Here is a 13441-nt window from a genome sequence, read left to right on the forward strand (position 1 = left end):
TATAGTTAATATCTCGCAGCCTTTAATCTCTCCAAGTCTAGACTTATAAATTAACAATGTGAATCCTATTGTGAAATTGAGGAAATAATGTCCACCTCAATTTAACTGATAACCAAAAGATGCTTTACACATCAAAGAAATGATCCAAAGACTGCATCACATTCCAAAGCCTCCCTTCTCCCTTAACCCCCCAAAAAATTAACAAGAATGCAAACACAGCGAATAATGTGCCACTGCCAATACTTTGCCAACAGTGGAGCTTCAGCAACTGTGTCCTGTAAAGCAGCCTTCCATTTGCCAGGTTCCTCTTCCAGAACCAAGTTTCTGGAGGAAATCCTCTTCCATTGTGCTCACGCATCATTCCTTGTGAACCACCAGACCTCCATCATTCCACCTAAGATCCCTGTGCTGCTCACCACCCCTCTGGTTTCTCACTCCCTTGCAGCTCTTGCTTTTTCTCTTCCACATTTAAATGTACTTCCCCTCAAAAAAAATAGTTGGTTTTGCAATTAAAATTCTCTGAACTGGTTCAGAATCATCAAAACACACAAATCTGGAAGCTTTCTCCCAACACCCTTGGTTTTGATATGAAGTTCCACGTTTCCAAAACTCAGGAAGAATTCCTCACTTCATTTTCATCAGTATCATGTGGCAAGTTACCAAAAAAAGTTGATGACTGGATAGTGAATTATTCTACAGTTATCAGATTCATTCTGTCCAATGTCTCTTCTGCCTGTTCTTGGTCTTCTAAGTGGGAAAACAAGTGACTCTCTAGGTTGTTAATGCACACAAGATGGCTGAGACAGAATTTCTGGTTTAGTCTCGACTCTCAGCTGTGAGATTGGTGCTTTACCATAGGGTGGAATTCCAGAGGAAGAAAGAGCACCACTAGGAGGCAGATTTTACTGATGACTGAAGGCCAGGAAAAAGCCTATGGTGGTTCCTGCGGCAGAGAAACACATTCTGCAGAAGGAGAAGTAGACTTCTCTAAATCTTCTAAGTTCTCTTCTACTTGTCTCAGCTCTTCAGTCTTTGTTTCAGATTCTGGCTCAGGTTTGTGCTCTTGAGAGGATTCTTCCAAGGGCTCCCCTATACCATCAGTGACAAGGTGAACTCATGGTAACTACTGTTGGCATTTTCTTGCATGGGTTCAAGAGATGGTTATCCTCCTCCTCCTCCTCCTCCTCCTCTTCTTCTTTTCTTCTTCTTCCTCCTCCTCTTTCTTCTTCTTCCTCTTCCTCCTCCTCCTCCTCCCTCCTCCTCCTTCTCCTCCTTCTTCTTCTACTTCATCTTCTGATTCTTTATCAAGTTCTGGTTCAGAATCACCAAACACTTCATCTCCATAATGAAACATATCATTGTGAACATAAAACTTATTTGGAACAGATCCTTCAGGAGCCAGAACAAAGGTTTGCATAAACTACCTCCATGGCTGTCCACTGTTAGATAGCAAACCCATGGCCTGGACAGCTACTCCCTCACTCCAGGTTGCATGACCATGCACATGATGAATTTTAGAATGATGTTCGCCAAAGTTCAGAGATAATGCTTTGTGGTGTATATCATTTTGGCCATAAACAGCTTCCTGGGGCTTTCCACTAGCATCTACTCCACCAAGAACATATGAAGAATTCCTGCCATAAAAATCTATGTACGATCCTCCCCTTCCACTACGTTTCTCTGTCCAGTTCCCTCCTCTGTTGTCTTTCCCCCTCCTCTCCACCTGGTTCTCCACCCTCAGGCTCCTTTTTCCTCCTGCTGAAGCTTTGGTCATCTTCCTCCCTGTCATCCTACCTCTCTCCCCTACTCCCCTTCGCAAACTTGCCCTTCGGGAAGGCTCTGGTGCATTAAAAAAGTGATATATCTAGAGGAGGCGGGGCAAGATGGCAGACTGGTGAGCTGTATGTTTTAGTTACTCCTCCAGGAAAGTAGGTAAAAAGCCAGGAACTGCGTGGACTGGACACCACAGAGCAATCTGTCTTTGGGCATACTTCATACAACACTCATGAAAACGTGGAACTGCTGAGATCAGCGAAATCTGTAAGTTTTTGCGGCCAGGGGACCCGCGCCCCTCCCTGCCAGGCTCAGTCCCGGGGGAGGAGGGGCTGTCAGCTCCAGGAAGGAGAAGGGAGAATTGCAGTGGCTGCTCCTACCGGAAACTCATTCTACTGATTCAAACTCCAACCATAGATAGACTGAGGCCAGACACCAGAGACTCTGAGAGCAGCCAGCCCAGCAGAGAGGAGACAGGCATAGAAAAAAAACAACACGAAAAACTCCAAAATAAAAGCAGAGGATTTTTGGAGTTCTGGTGAACACAGAAAGGGGAAGGGCGGAGATCAGGCCTTGAGGCGCATATGCAAATCCCGAAGCAAGGCTGATCTCTCTGCCCTGGGCACCTTTCCTTAATGGCCCTGGTTGCTTTCTCTATTAGCATTTCAATAACCCATTAGATCTCTGAGGAGGGCCGTTTTGTTTTTTTTTTTTTTTTTTTTTTTTAAATCCTTTTTGCTTTTTCTAAAACAATTACTCTAAGAAGCTCAATACAGAAAGCTTCAAAGAATTGAAATTTGGGCACATCAAGTCAAGAGCAGAACTAAGAGAGCTCTGAGACAAAAGGCAATAATCCAGTGGCTGAGAAAATTCACTAAACAACACAACTTCCCAAGAAAAGGGGGGGTGTCCGCTCACAGCCACCATCCTGGTGGACAGGAAACACTCCTGCCCATCGCCAGCCCCATAGCCCAGAGCTGCCCCAGACAACCCAGTGTGATGGAAGTGCTTCAAATAACAGGCACACACCACAAAACTGGGCGTGGACATTAGCCTTCCCTGCAACCTCAGCTGAATGTCCCAGAGCTGGGAAGGGGGAGCAGTGTGAATTAACAGAGCCCCATTCAGCCATCATTTGAGCAGACTGGGAGCCTCCCAACACAGCCCAGCAGCCCAGAACTGCCCTGGAGGGACGGCACTCACCTGCGACATAGCACAGTCATCCCTCAACAGAGGACCCGGGGTGCACAGCCTGGAAGAGGGGCCCACTTGCAAGTCTCAGGAGCCATACGCCAATACCAAAGACTTGTGGGTCAGTGGCAGAGACAAACTGTGGCAGGACTGAACTGAAGGATTAGACTATTGCAGTAGCTTTAAAACTCTAGGATCATCAGGGAGATTTGATTGTTAGGGCCACCCCCCCTCCCCGACTGCCCAGAAACACGCCCCACATACAGGGCAGGCAACACCAACTACACACGCAAGCTTGGGACACCAATTGGGCCCCACAAGACTCACTCCCCCACTCACCAAAAAGGCTAAGCAGGGGAGATCTGGCTTGTGGAGAACAGGTGGCTCGTGGACGCCACCTGCTGGTTAGTTAGAGAAAGTGTACTCCACGAAGCTGTAGATCTGATAAATTAGAGATAAGGACTTCAACTGGTCTACAAACCCTAAAAGAACCCTATCAAGGTCAGCAAATGCCACGAGGCCAAAAACAACAGAAAATTATAAAGCATATGAAAAAACCAGACGATATGGATAACCCAAGCCCAAGCACCCAAATCAAAAGACCAGAAGAGACACACATAGAGCAGCTACTCAAAGAACTAAAGATGAACAATGAGACCCTAGTACGGGATATGAAGGAAATCAAGAAGACCCTAGAAGAGCATAAAGAAGACATTGCAAGACTAAATAAAAAAATGGATGATCTTATGGAAATTAAAGAAACTGTTGACCAAATTAAAAAGATTCTGGACACTCATAGTACAAGACTAGAGGAAGTTGAACAACGAATCAGTGACCTGGAAGATGACAGAATGGAAAATGAAAACATAAAAGAAAGAATGGGGAAAAAATTGAAAAACTCGAAATGGACCTCAGGGATATGATAGATAATATGAAACGTCCGAATATAAGACTCATTGGTGTCCCAGAAGGGGAAGAAAAGGGTAAAGGTCTAGGAAGAGTATTCAAAGAAATTGTTGGGGAAAACTTCCCAAATCTTCTAAACAACATAAATACACAAATCATAAATGCTCAGCGAACTCCAAATAGAATAAATCCAAAAAAACCCACTCCGAGACATATACTGATCACACTGTCAAACATAGAAGAGAAGGAGCAAGTTCTGAAAGCAGCAAGAGAAAAGCAATTCACCACATACAAAGGAAACAGCATAAGACTAAGTAGTGACTACTCAGCAGCCACCATGGAGGCGAGAAGGCAGTGGCACGATATATTTAAAATTCTGAGTGAGAGGAATTTCCAGCCAAGAATACTTTATCCAGCAAAGCTCTCCTTCAAATTTGAGGGAGAGCTTAAATTTTTCACAGACAAAGAAATGCTGAGAGAATTTGCTAACAAGAGACCTGCCCTACTGGAGATACTAAAGGGAGCCCTACAGACAGAGAAACAAAGACAGGACAGAGAGACTTGGAGAAAGGTTCAGTACTAAAGAGATTCGGTATGGGTACAATAAAGGATATTAATAGAGAGAGGGAAAAATATGGCAAACATAATCCAAAGGATAAGATGGCCGATTCAAGAAATGCCTTCACGGTTTTAACGTTGAATGTAAATGGATTAAACTCCCCAATTAAAAGATATAGATTCGCAGAATGGATCAAAAAAAATGAACCATCAATATGTTGCATACAAGAGACTCATCTTAGACACAGGGACACAAAGAAACTGAAAGTGAAAGGATGGAAAAAAATATTTCATGCAAGCTACAGCCAAAAGAAAGCAGGTGTAGCAATTTTAATCTCAGATAAAATAGACTTCAAATGCAGGGATGTTTTGAGAGACAAAGAAGGCCACTACATACTAATAAAAGGGGCAATTCAGCAAGAAGAAATAACAATCGTAAATGTCTATGCACCCAATCAAGGTGCCACAAAATACATGAGAGAAACATTGGCAAAACTAAAGGAAGCGATTGATGTTTCCACAATAATTGTGGGAGACTTCAACACATCACTCTCTCCTATAGATAGATCAACCAGACAGAAGACCAATAAGGAAATTGAAAACCTAAACAATCTGATAAATGAATTAGATTTAACAGACATCTACAGGACATTACATCCCAAATCAACAGGATACACATACTTTTCTAGTGCTCACGGAACTTTCTCCAGAATAGATCATATGCTGGGACATAAAACAAGCCTCAATAAATTTAAAAAGATTGAAATTATTCAAAGCACATTCTCTGACCACAATGGAATACAATTAGAAGTCAATAACCATCAGAGACTTAGAAAATTCACAAATACCTGGAGGTTAAACAACACACTCCTAAACAATCAGTGGGTTAAAGAAGAAATAGCAAGAGAAATTGCTAAATATATAGAGACGAATGAAAATGAGAACACAACATACCAAAACCTATGGGATGCAGCAAAAGCAGTGCTAAGGGGGGAAATTTATAGCACTAAACGCATATATTAAAAAGGAAGAAAGAGCCAAAATCAAAGAACTAATGGATCAACTGAAGAAGCTAGAAAATGAACAGCAAACCAATCCTAAACCAAGTACAAGAAAAGAAATAACAAGGATTAAAGCAGAAATAAATGACATAGAGAACAAAAAAACAATAGAGAGGATAAATATCACCAAAAGTTGGTTCTTTGAGAAGATCAACAAGATTGACAAGCCCCTAGCTAGACTGACAAAATCAAAAAGAGAGAAGACCCATATAAACAAAATAATGAATGAAAAAGGTGACATAACTGCAGATCCTGAAGAAATTAAAAAAATTATAAGAGGATATTATGAACAACTGTATGGCAACAAACTGGATAATGTAGAAGAAATGGACAATTTCCTGGAAACATATGAACAACCTAGACTGACCAGAGAAGAAATAGAAGACCTCAACCAACCCATCACAAGCAAAGAGATCCAATCAGTCATCAAAAATCTTCCCACAAATAAATGCCCAGGGCCAGATGGCTTCACAGGGGAATTCTACCAAACTTTCCAGAAAGAACTGACACCAATCTTACTCAAACTCTTTCAAAACATTGAAAAAAATGGAACACTACCTAACTCATTTTATGAAGCTAACATCAATCTAATACCAAAACCAGGCAAAGATGCTACAAAAAAGGAAAACTACCGGCCAATCTCCCTAATGAATATAGATGCAAAAATCCTCAACAAAATACTTGCAAATCGAATCCAAAGACACATTAAAAAAATCATACACCATGACCAAGTGGGGTTCATTCCAGGCATGCAAGGATGGTTCAACATAAGAAAAACAATCAATGTATTACAACACATTAAAAACTCGAAAGGGAAAAATCAATTGATCATCTCAATAGATGCTGAAAAAGCATTTGACAAAATCCAACATCCGTTTTTGATAAAAACACTTCAAAAGGTAGGAATTGAAGGAAACTTCCTCAACATGATAAAGAGCATATATGAAAAACCCACAGCCAGCATAGTACTCAATGGTGAGAGACTGAAAGCCTTCCCTCTAAGATCAGGAACAAGACAAGGATGCCCGCTGTCACCACTGTTATTCAACATTGTGCTGGAAGTGCTAGCCAGGGCAATCCGGCAAGACAAAGAAATAAAAGGCATCCAAATTGGAAAAGAAGAAGTAAAATTGTCATTGTTTGCAGATGATATGATCTTATATCTAGAAAACCCTGAGAAATCAACGATACACCTACTAGAGCTAATAAACAAATTTAGCAAAGTAGCGGGATACAAGATTAATGCACATAAGTCAGTAATGTTTCTATATGCTAGAAATGAACAAACTGAAGAGACACTCAAGAAAAAGATACCATTTTCAATAGCAACTAAAAAAATCAAGTACCTAGGAATAAACTTAACCAAAGATGTAAAAGACCTATACAAAGAAAACTACATAACTCTACTAAAAGAAATAGAAGGGGACCTTAAAAGATGGAAAAATATTCCATGTTCATGGATAGGAAGGCTAAATGTCATTAAGATGTCAATTCTACCCAAACTCATCTACAGATTCAATGCAATCCCAATCAAAATTCCAACAACCTACTTTGCAGACTTGGAAAAGCTAGTTATCAAATTTATTTGGAAAGGGAAGATGCCTCGAATTGCTAAAGACACTTTAAAAAAGAAAAACGAAGTGGGAGGACTTACACTCCCTGACTTTGAAGCTTATTATAAAGCCACAGTTGCCAAAACAGCATGGTACTGGCACAAAGACAGACATATAGATCAATGGAATCGAATTGAGAATTCAGAGATAGACCCTCAGATCTATGGCCGACTGATCTTTGATAAGGCCCCCAAAGTCACCGAACTGAGCCATAATGGTCTTTTCAACAAATGGGGCTGGGAGAGTTGGATATCCATATCCAAAAGAATGAAAGAGGACCCCTACCTCACCCCCTACACAAAAATTAACTCAAAATGGACCAAAGATCTCAATATAAAAGAAAGTACCATTAAACTCCTAGAAGATAATGTAGGAAAACATCTTCAAGACCTTGTATTAGGAGGCCACTTCCTAGACTTTACACCCAAAGCACAAGCAACAAAAGAGAAAATAGATAAATGGGAACTCCTCAAGCTTAGAAGTTTCTGCACCTCAAAGGAATTTCTCAAAAAGGTAAAGAGGCAGCCAACTCAATGGGAAAAAATTTTTGGAAACCATGTATCTGACAAAAGACTGATATCTTGCATATACAAAGAAATCCTACAACTCAATGACAATAGTACAGACAGCCCAATTATAAAATGGGCAAAAGATATGAAAAGACAGTTCTCTGAAGAGGAAATACAAATGGCCAAGAAACACATGAAAAATGTTCAGCTTCACTAGCTATTAGAGAGATGCAAATTAAGACCACAATGAGATACCATCTAACACCGGTTAGAATGGCTGCCATTAAACAAACAGGAAACTACAAATGCTGGAGGGGATGTGGAGAAATTGGAACTCTTATTCATTGTTGGTGGGACTGTATAATGGTTCAGCCACTCTGGAAGTCAGTCTGGCAGTTCCTTAGAAAACTAGAGATAGAGCTACCATTCGATCCAGCGATTGCACTTCTCGGGATATACCCGGAAGATCGGAAAGCAGTGACACGAACAGATATCTGCACGCCAATGTTCATAGCAGCATTATTCACAATTGCCAAGAGATGGAAACAACCCAAATGTCCATCAACAGATGAGTGGATAAATAAAATGTGGTATATACACACGATGGAATACTACGCGGCAGTAAGAAGGAACGATCTGGTGAAACATATGACAACATGGATGAACCTTGAAGACATAATGCTGAGCGAAATAAGCCAGGCACAAAAAGAGAAATATTATATGCTACCACTAATGTGAACTTTGAAAAATGTAAAACAAATGGTTTATAATGTAGAATGTAGGGGAACTAGCAGTAGAGAGCAATTAAGGAAGGGGGAACAATAATCCAAGAAGAACAGATAAGCAATTTAACGTTCTGGGGATGCCCAGAAATGACTATGGTCTGTTAATTTCTGATGGATGTAGTAGGAACAAGTTCACTGAAATGTTGCTATAGTATGTAACTTTCTTGGGGTAAAGTAGGAACATGTTGGAAGTTAAGCAGTTATCTTAGGTTAGTTGTCTTTTTCTTACTCCCTTGCTATGGTCTCTTTGAAATGTTCTTTTATTGTATGTTTGTTTTCTTTTTAACTTTTTTTTTCATACAGTTGATTTGAAAAAAGAAGGGAAAGTTAAAAAAAAAAAAAAAAAGAAAAAAGACAAACAAGGAAAAAAAAAAAAAAAAAACGATGTAGTGCCCCCTTGAGGAGCCTGTGGAGAATGCAGGGGTATTCGCCTACCCCACCTCCATGGTTGCTAACATGACCACAGACATAGGGGACTGGTGGTTTGATGGGTTGAGCCCTCTACCATAAGTTTTACCCTTGGGAAGACGGTTGCTGCAAAGGAGAGGCTAGGCCTCCCTGTATTTGTGCCTAAGAGTCTCCTCCAGAATGCCTCTTTGTTGCTCAGATGTGGCCCTCTCTCTCTGGCTAAGCCAACTTGAAAGGTGAAATCACTGCCCTCCCCCCTACGTGGGATCAGACACCCAGGGAAGTGAATCTCCCTGGCAACGTGGAATATGACTCCCGGGGAGGAATGTAGACCCGGCATCGTGGGATGGAGAACATCTTCTTGACCAAAAGGGGGATGTGAAAGGAAATGAAATAAGCTTCAGTGGCAGAGAGATTCCAAAACGAGCCGAGAGATCACTCTGGTGGGCACTCTTACGCACACTTTAGACAACCTTTTTTAGGTTCTAACGAATTGGGGTAGCTGGTGGTGGATACCTGAAACTATTAAACTACAACCCAGAACCCATGAATCTCGAAGACAGTTGTATAAAAATGTAGCTTATGAGGGGTGACAGTGGGATTGGGAATGCCATAAGGACCAAACTCCACTTTGTCTAGTTTATGGATCGATGTGTAGAAAAGTACGGGAAGCAAACAAACAGACAAAGGTACCTAGTGTTCTTTTTTACTTCAATTGCTCTTTTTCACTCTAATTATTATTCTTGTTATTTTTGTGTGTGTGCTAATGAAGGTGTCAGGGATTGATTTAGGTGATGAATGTACAACTATGTAATGGTACTGTAAACAATCGAAAGTACAATTTGTTTTGTATGACTGCGTGGTATGTGAATATATCTCAATAAAATGATGATAAAAAAAAAAAAAAATCTATGTACATATTCTGGAGCTTTAGTCAGCAAAGTTTAATATTGCCTCACAAACTCCTGCCCTATCAACAGTGGACCAAGCTTCTCCATAATTATTTCTCTGCTGCATAATGTCAAATGCTGTCATGTCAGCCAAAGGAAATTTTCACTTTTGACTCAACAAAATATGATCCCAGATTTGAGCATTTGCAATAAATTCTGCTCTGTGACAATTAAAAGCTCTATAACACATTGACTATCTGGATTCTCTCCCATTTGCAGGGCCCCATCCACTGATTTTAACATTCATCAATGGATCTGTCTGCAATAATTATTACTGTGATGTTTGCCTAATAGTGATTTTGAATTTCCTTTATTCCTTCTACATTTATTAATTGGAATTATTCTGTAAGGAAAAACTATTTCTTCACCCCATTTATTGATATATTTAATTATTTCTTTACATCAGAATGGATTTATGGATATCTGTTTCATTCTATGAGTTATAACCCAAATCTATCATTTATTTTTTTGCTCAAAATTTTCCATATTGTCTGTTTTCTCAAACATTAAGAAAGTAAGCCTGGAAAAAAATGACAATATTCACTGCTGATGGTAAAATTTGAGCTTCCAATCAAAAACTTTAATCTTTGAAAACTTGTACCCACCACTGTAAGTTCCCTAAAAAACTTAAGACCCTGCTGATGTGTTGGGCGATGATATTAGCACATGTGATTTTTTTTAATACTGCATAATAAAATGTGTCAATGTTTGGAAGGGCTGCATAACTCAGTGAACCAACATTTCTAAATGACCAATTCATGATGTTATAAAGATCATAAATGCGTAAAAGATCCATTCAAAGTACAAGATAGACCAAAGGATATGGTTTCAGTTTCCACATTGCAAAACAACCTTTAAGAAACTACCATTTATCAAGTTCTGTTATATTACCAAAGAATATCCACCAATATATGAAAAAGCTATTGAAGTATTCCTTCCTTTTCCAGCTAAATATTTTTGTGAGGCCAGGTTTTCTTTATAACTTCAACCAAAACAAAGTATTACAATAGGCTGAATGCTGAAGCAGATGTGAGAATGCAAATTTCTTCTATGAAGCAAGACATTAAAGACATGGAAAACAATGCCACTCTTCAAACTAATTTTGGAAAATATGGTTATATTTATTCATGAAAATATGTTACTTATGTTAACACGTAATGGTTTTATTGTTGTTATTTTAATGACTTAAAAATTAAGCATTTTAAAAATGTGTTTTAGTTTCTAATACAATAAATATTGGTAAATATAATCCACATAAACAAAAGCTATTTGGGGTCCTCAATAATCTTTAAGGGTGTACAGGGGTCCTGAGACTCCAAGAAGTTTTGCAATGAAAATTAGCAAATTATAGTTTTGTCAGCAACATGGATAAATCTCACAAATATAATGTTGAGTAACAGAGGCAAAAATAATAACAATGTATAATGAAGTTTAAAACAGCCAAAACAAATTGTACCATTTTTGGAATATATGCATAGGTGGGAAAACCATGAAAAAGAAGAAAGATGAGATTACACAAAATCAGGATTGTGATCATCTCTGGGAATAAGGAAGGGATGCACAATCAAGTAGACACATGGAAGGATTTGAGGATGTTCACAATATTTTATTTATTTACCTGTGTGATGGTGTTCTGGGTGTTCATTTTACAAAAAGCTATTCTGTGCTGTTTTATTTATATGCTTTTCAGTGTAGGGGTGGGGGGAGGGTTTGTAATTTAAAATAGGTTAATGAAAAGAAAGAAAATGACTTAGTGAATGGCAAGACTAGAGGGAGGTAGGCATAGGGGACGGAATTACCCTGACTGGCTTGCTTTCTTTTTTTGGCTTTTATAGAGGGTATTTATTAGGTTACAAATTTTTACAGTTCTAAGGCCATAAAAATGTCCAAACTAAGGCAACAACAAGAGGATACCTTCACTGAAGAATGGCCGACGGCATCCAGAATACCTCTGTCAGCTGGGAAGTCACATGGCTGGCATCTGCTGGTCCTTTGCTCCCGGGTTGCATTGCTTTCAAAATGGCTTTCACCAAAATATATCTGGACTTCTGTCTTAGTTCCTCTCTCTCAGCTCCTGTGAATCCTTGCTTCTTTCTCCCAGTGCATTTCTCTCTAAGCATCTGGGGGTCCTCTCTTAGCTTCTCCAGAGCAAACTTTGGACTTCATCAACTTAGCATCTCCAAACATCCTTCTGTCTGCATCTCCAAGTGTCTCCAAGCATCAGCGTCTGTGTCAGCTCTTGAGCTCTCTTACATACTCCAGTGAACAAATCAAAACTCAACCTGAATGGGCAGGGCCACACCTCCAAGGAAATAATCTAATCAAAATTATCACCCACAATTGGGTGGGTCGCATCTTCATGGAAACAACCTAATCAAAGAGTCCTACACTAACCAAAAGATTAATAAGTCTGCCCCCACAAGATTGTATTAAATAACATGGCTTTTTGGGGGACATAATAGACCCAAACTGGCACAATGGGTATCTGGGCTGCCCTTCCAGAGCTAGCAGCCTCGGCTAATCTGGGCTTGCTTTGGCTGATCTCAGCTGGACTCACTCATGCATATGCCACCAGCTGGCGGAAGGGGGACAGCTAATCTCAACTGGGTTTATATGGCCATCCTCCAGCAGACTAGCCTGTACACACTCCCATGGCAGTGCTCAGGGTTCAAGAGAGAAAGTAGAAACACTCAAATGCTTTCTCAAGCTTGTCTTCATGGGCCAAAGAAAGTCACCACCCAAGGGTGTAGACACAGGGAGAAGGTGTAAAAAACTGGGGCCATGAATTCAATCCATCTGTCACATTCTTGTTTCCATGAGTGGGAAGTCTCAAACCACCTTGGGTAGCTGGTGATTTCTCCTCCAAGAGCTGTATGGAGACTCTTTCCAGAGTTGCATAATTCTAAAATTGTAGGATTAAGAAATTGATAAACATATTACAAACCTACTTTTGTCAAATATGGAAAAGACCACAGAGAAAAAAGAAATGCAATTTCTGTTCTTCAAGATCTCAGGGTGCTTGCAGGAGATTGGTGCAAGTCAGAGCAAAGGGGAGGGCATTCCAGGGTTACCTACCTCATGCTGTTGGGTTGCCAAGGAGTTCAGCCTGTCAGGAGAGGCAGAAGGGCTGAGTACAAGGCTCAAAGGATGCAAAATGAGTGGGATGAGGAGATGAGATTCCAGGTAGAGAGGATGGCATCAGCAAAGACACCGGGGTGGGGAAGTATGAGTTGTGTTTGGGAATGTGGGAAGGGGTTGCTGCATCATAGGGTGGGTTTTAATCACCAGGACAAGACAGACAGAAAATAAAATTTCTGCAAAGCCTTCCCTGGCCTCTTCCTAGGTGTTCACAGCTAACGAATCTTGCTTTTGCACTCTGCTATTTCTCCAGGCTCTTTCCCATGGCATTGCAATGAATCATTTGCATGGTTGTTGCAAGGCATTGCTTCATGCATTCTGGTCTCATTGGAATCCGGCATGTTGGCCCAAGGAAATGAGGGAAAACCTGAGAGGCCAAGAGACTTGGTTGTGCCTCCACTTACCTAGAAAGCAGGCAGGGAAATGATGGGGCTGGAGCAGAGAAATGGGAGAGGCCTCCAGGGGCCATGCTGCCTTGGCTTTCCTGGATGAGAAAATGGACTGTGGGGGTACACATCCAGGTAAACAGTAATTACTGTTAAGACATGG

At 40.4% G+C, this 13441-nt stretch overlaps 1 pseudogene; it reads right to left on the bottom strand.

The window, feature by feature from the left end:
* Positions 1-412: 412 nt before the first annotated feature.
* On the bottom strand, positions 413-12834 carry LOC119532616 (annotated as a pseudogene).
* Positions 12835-13441: the final 607 nt, after the last annotated feature.

The sequence above is a fragment of the Choloepus didactylus genome, chromosome 4, assembly GCF_015220235.1.
Source record: "Choloepus didactylus isolate mChoDid1 chromosome 4, mChoDid1.pri, whole genome shotgun sequence".
Taxonomy (NCBI): Eukaryota; Metazoa; Chordata; class Mammalia; order Pilosa; family Megalonychidae; genus Choloepus; species Choloepus didactylus.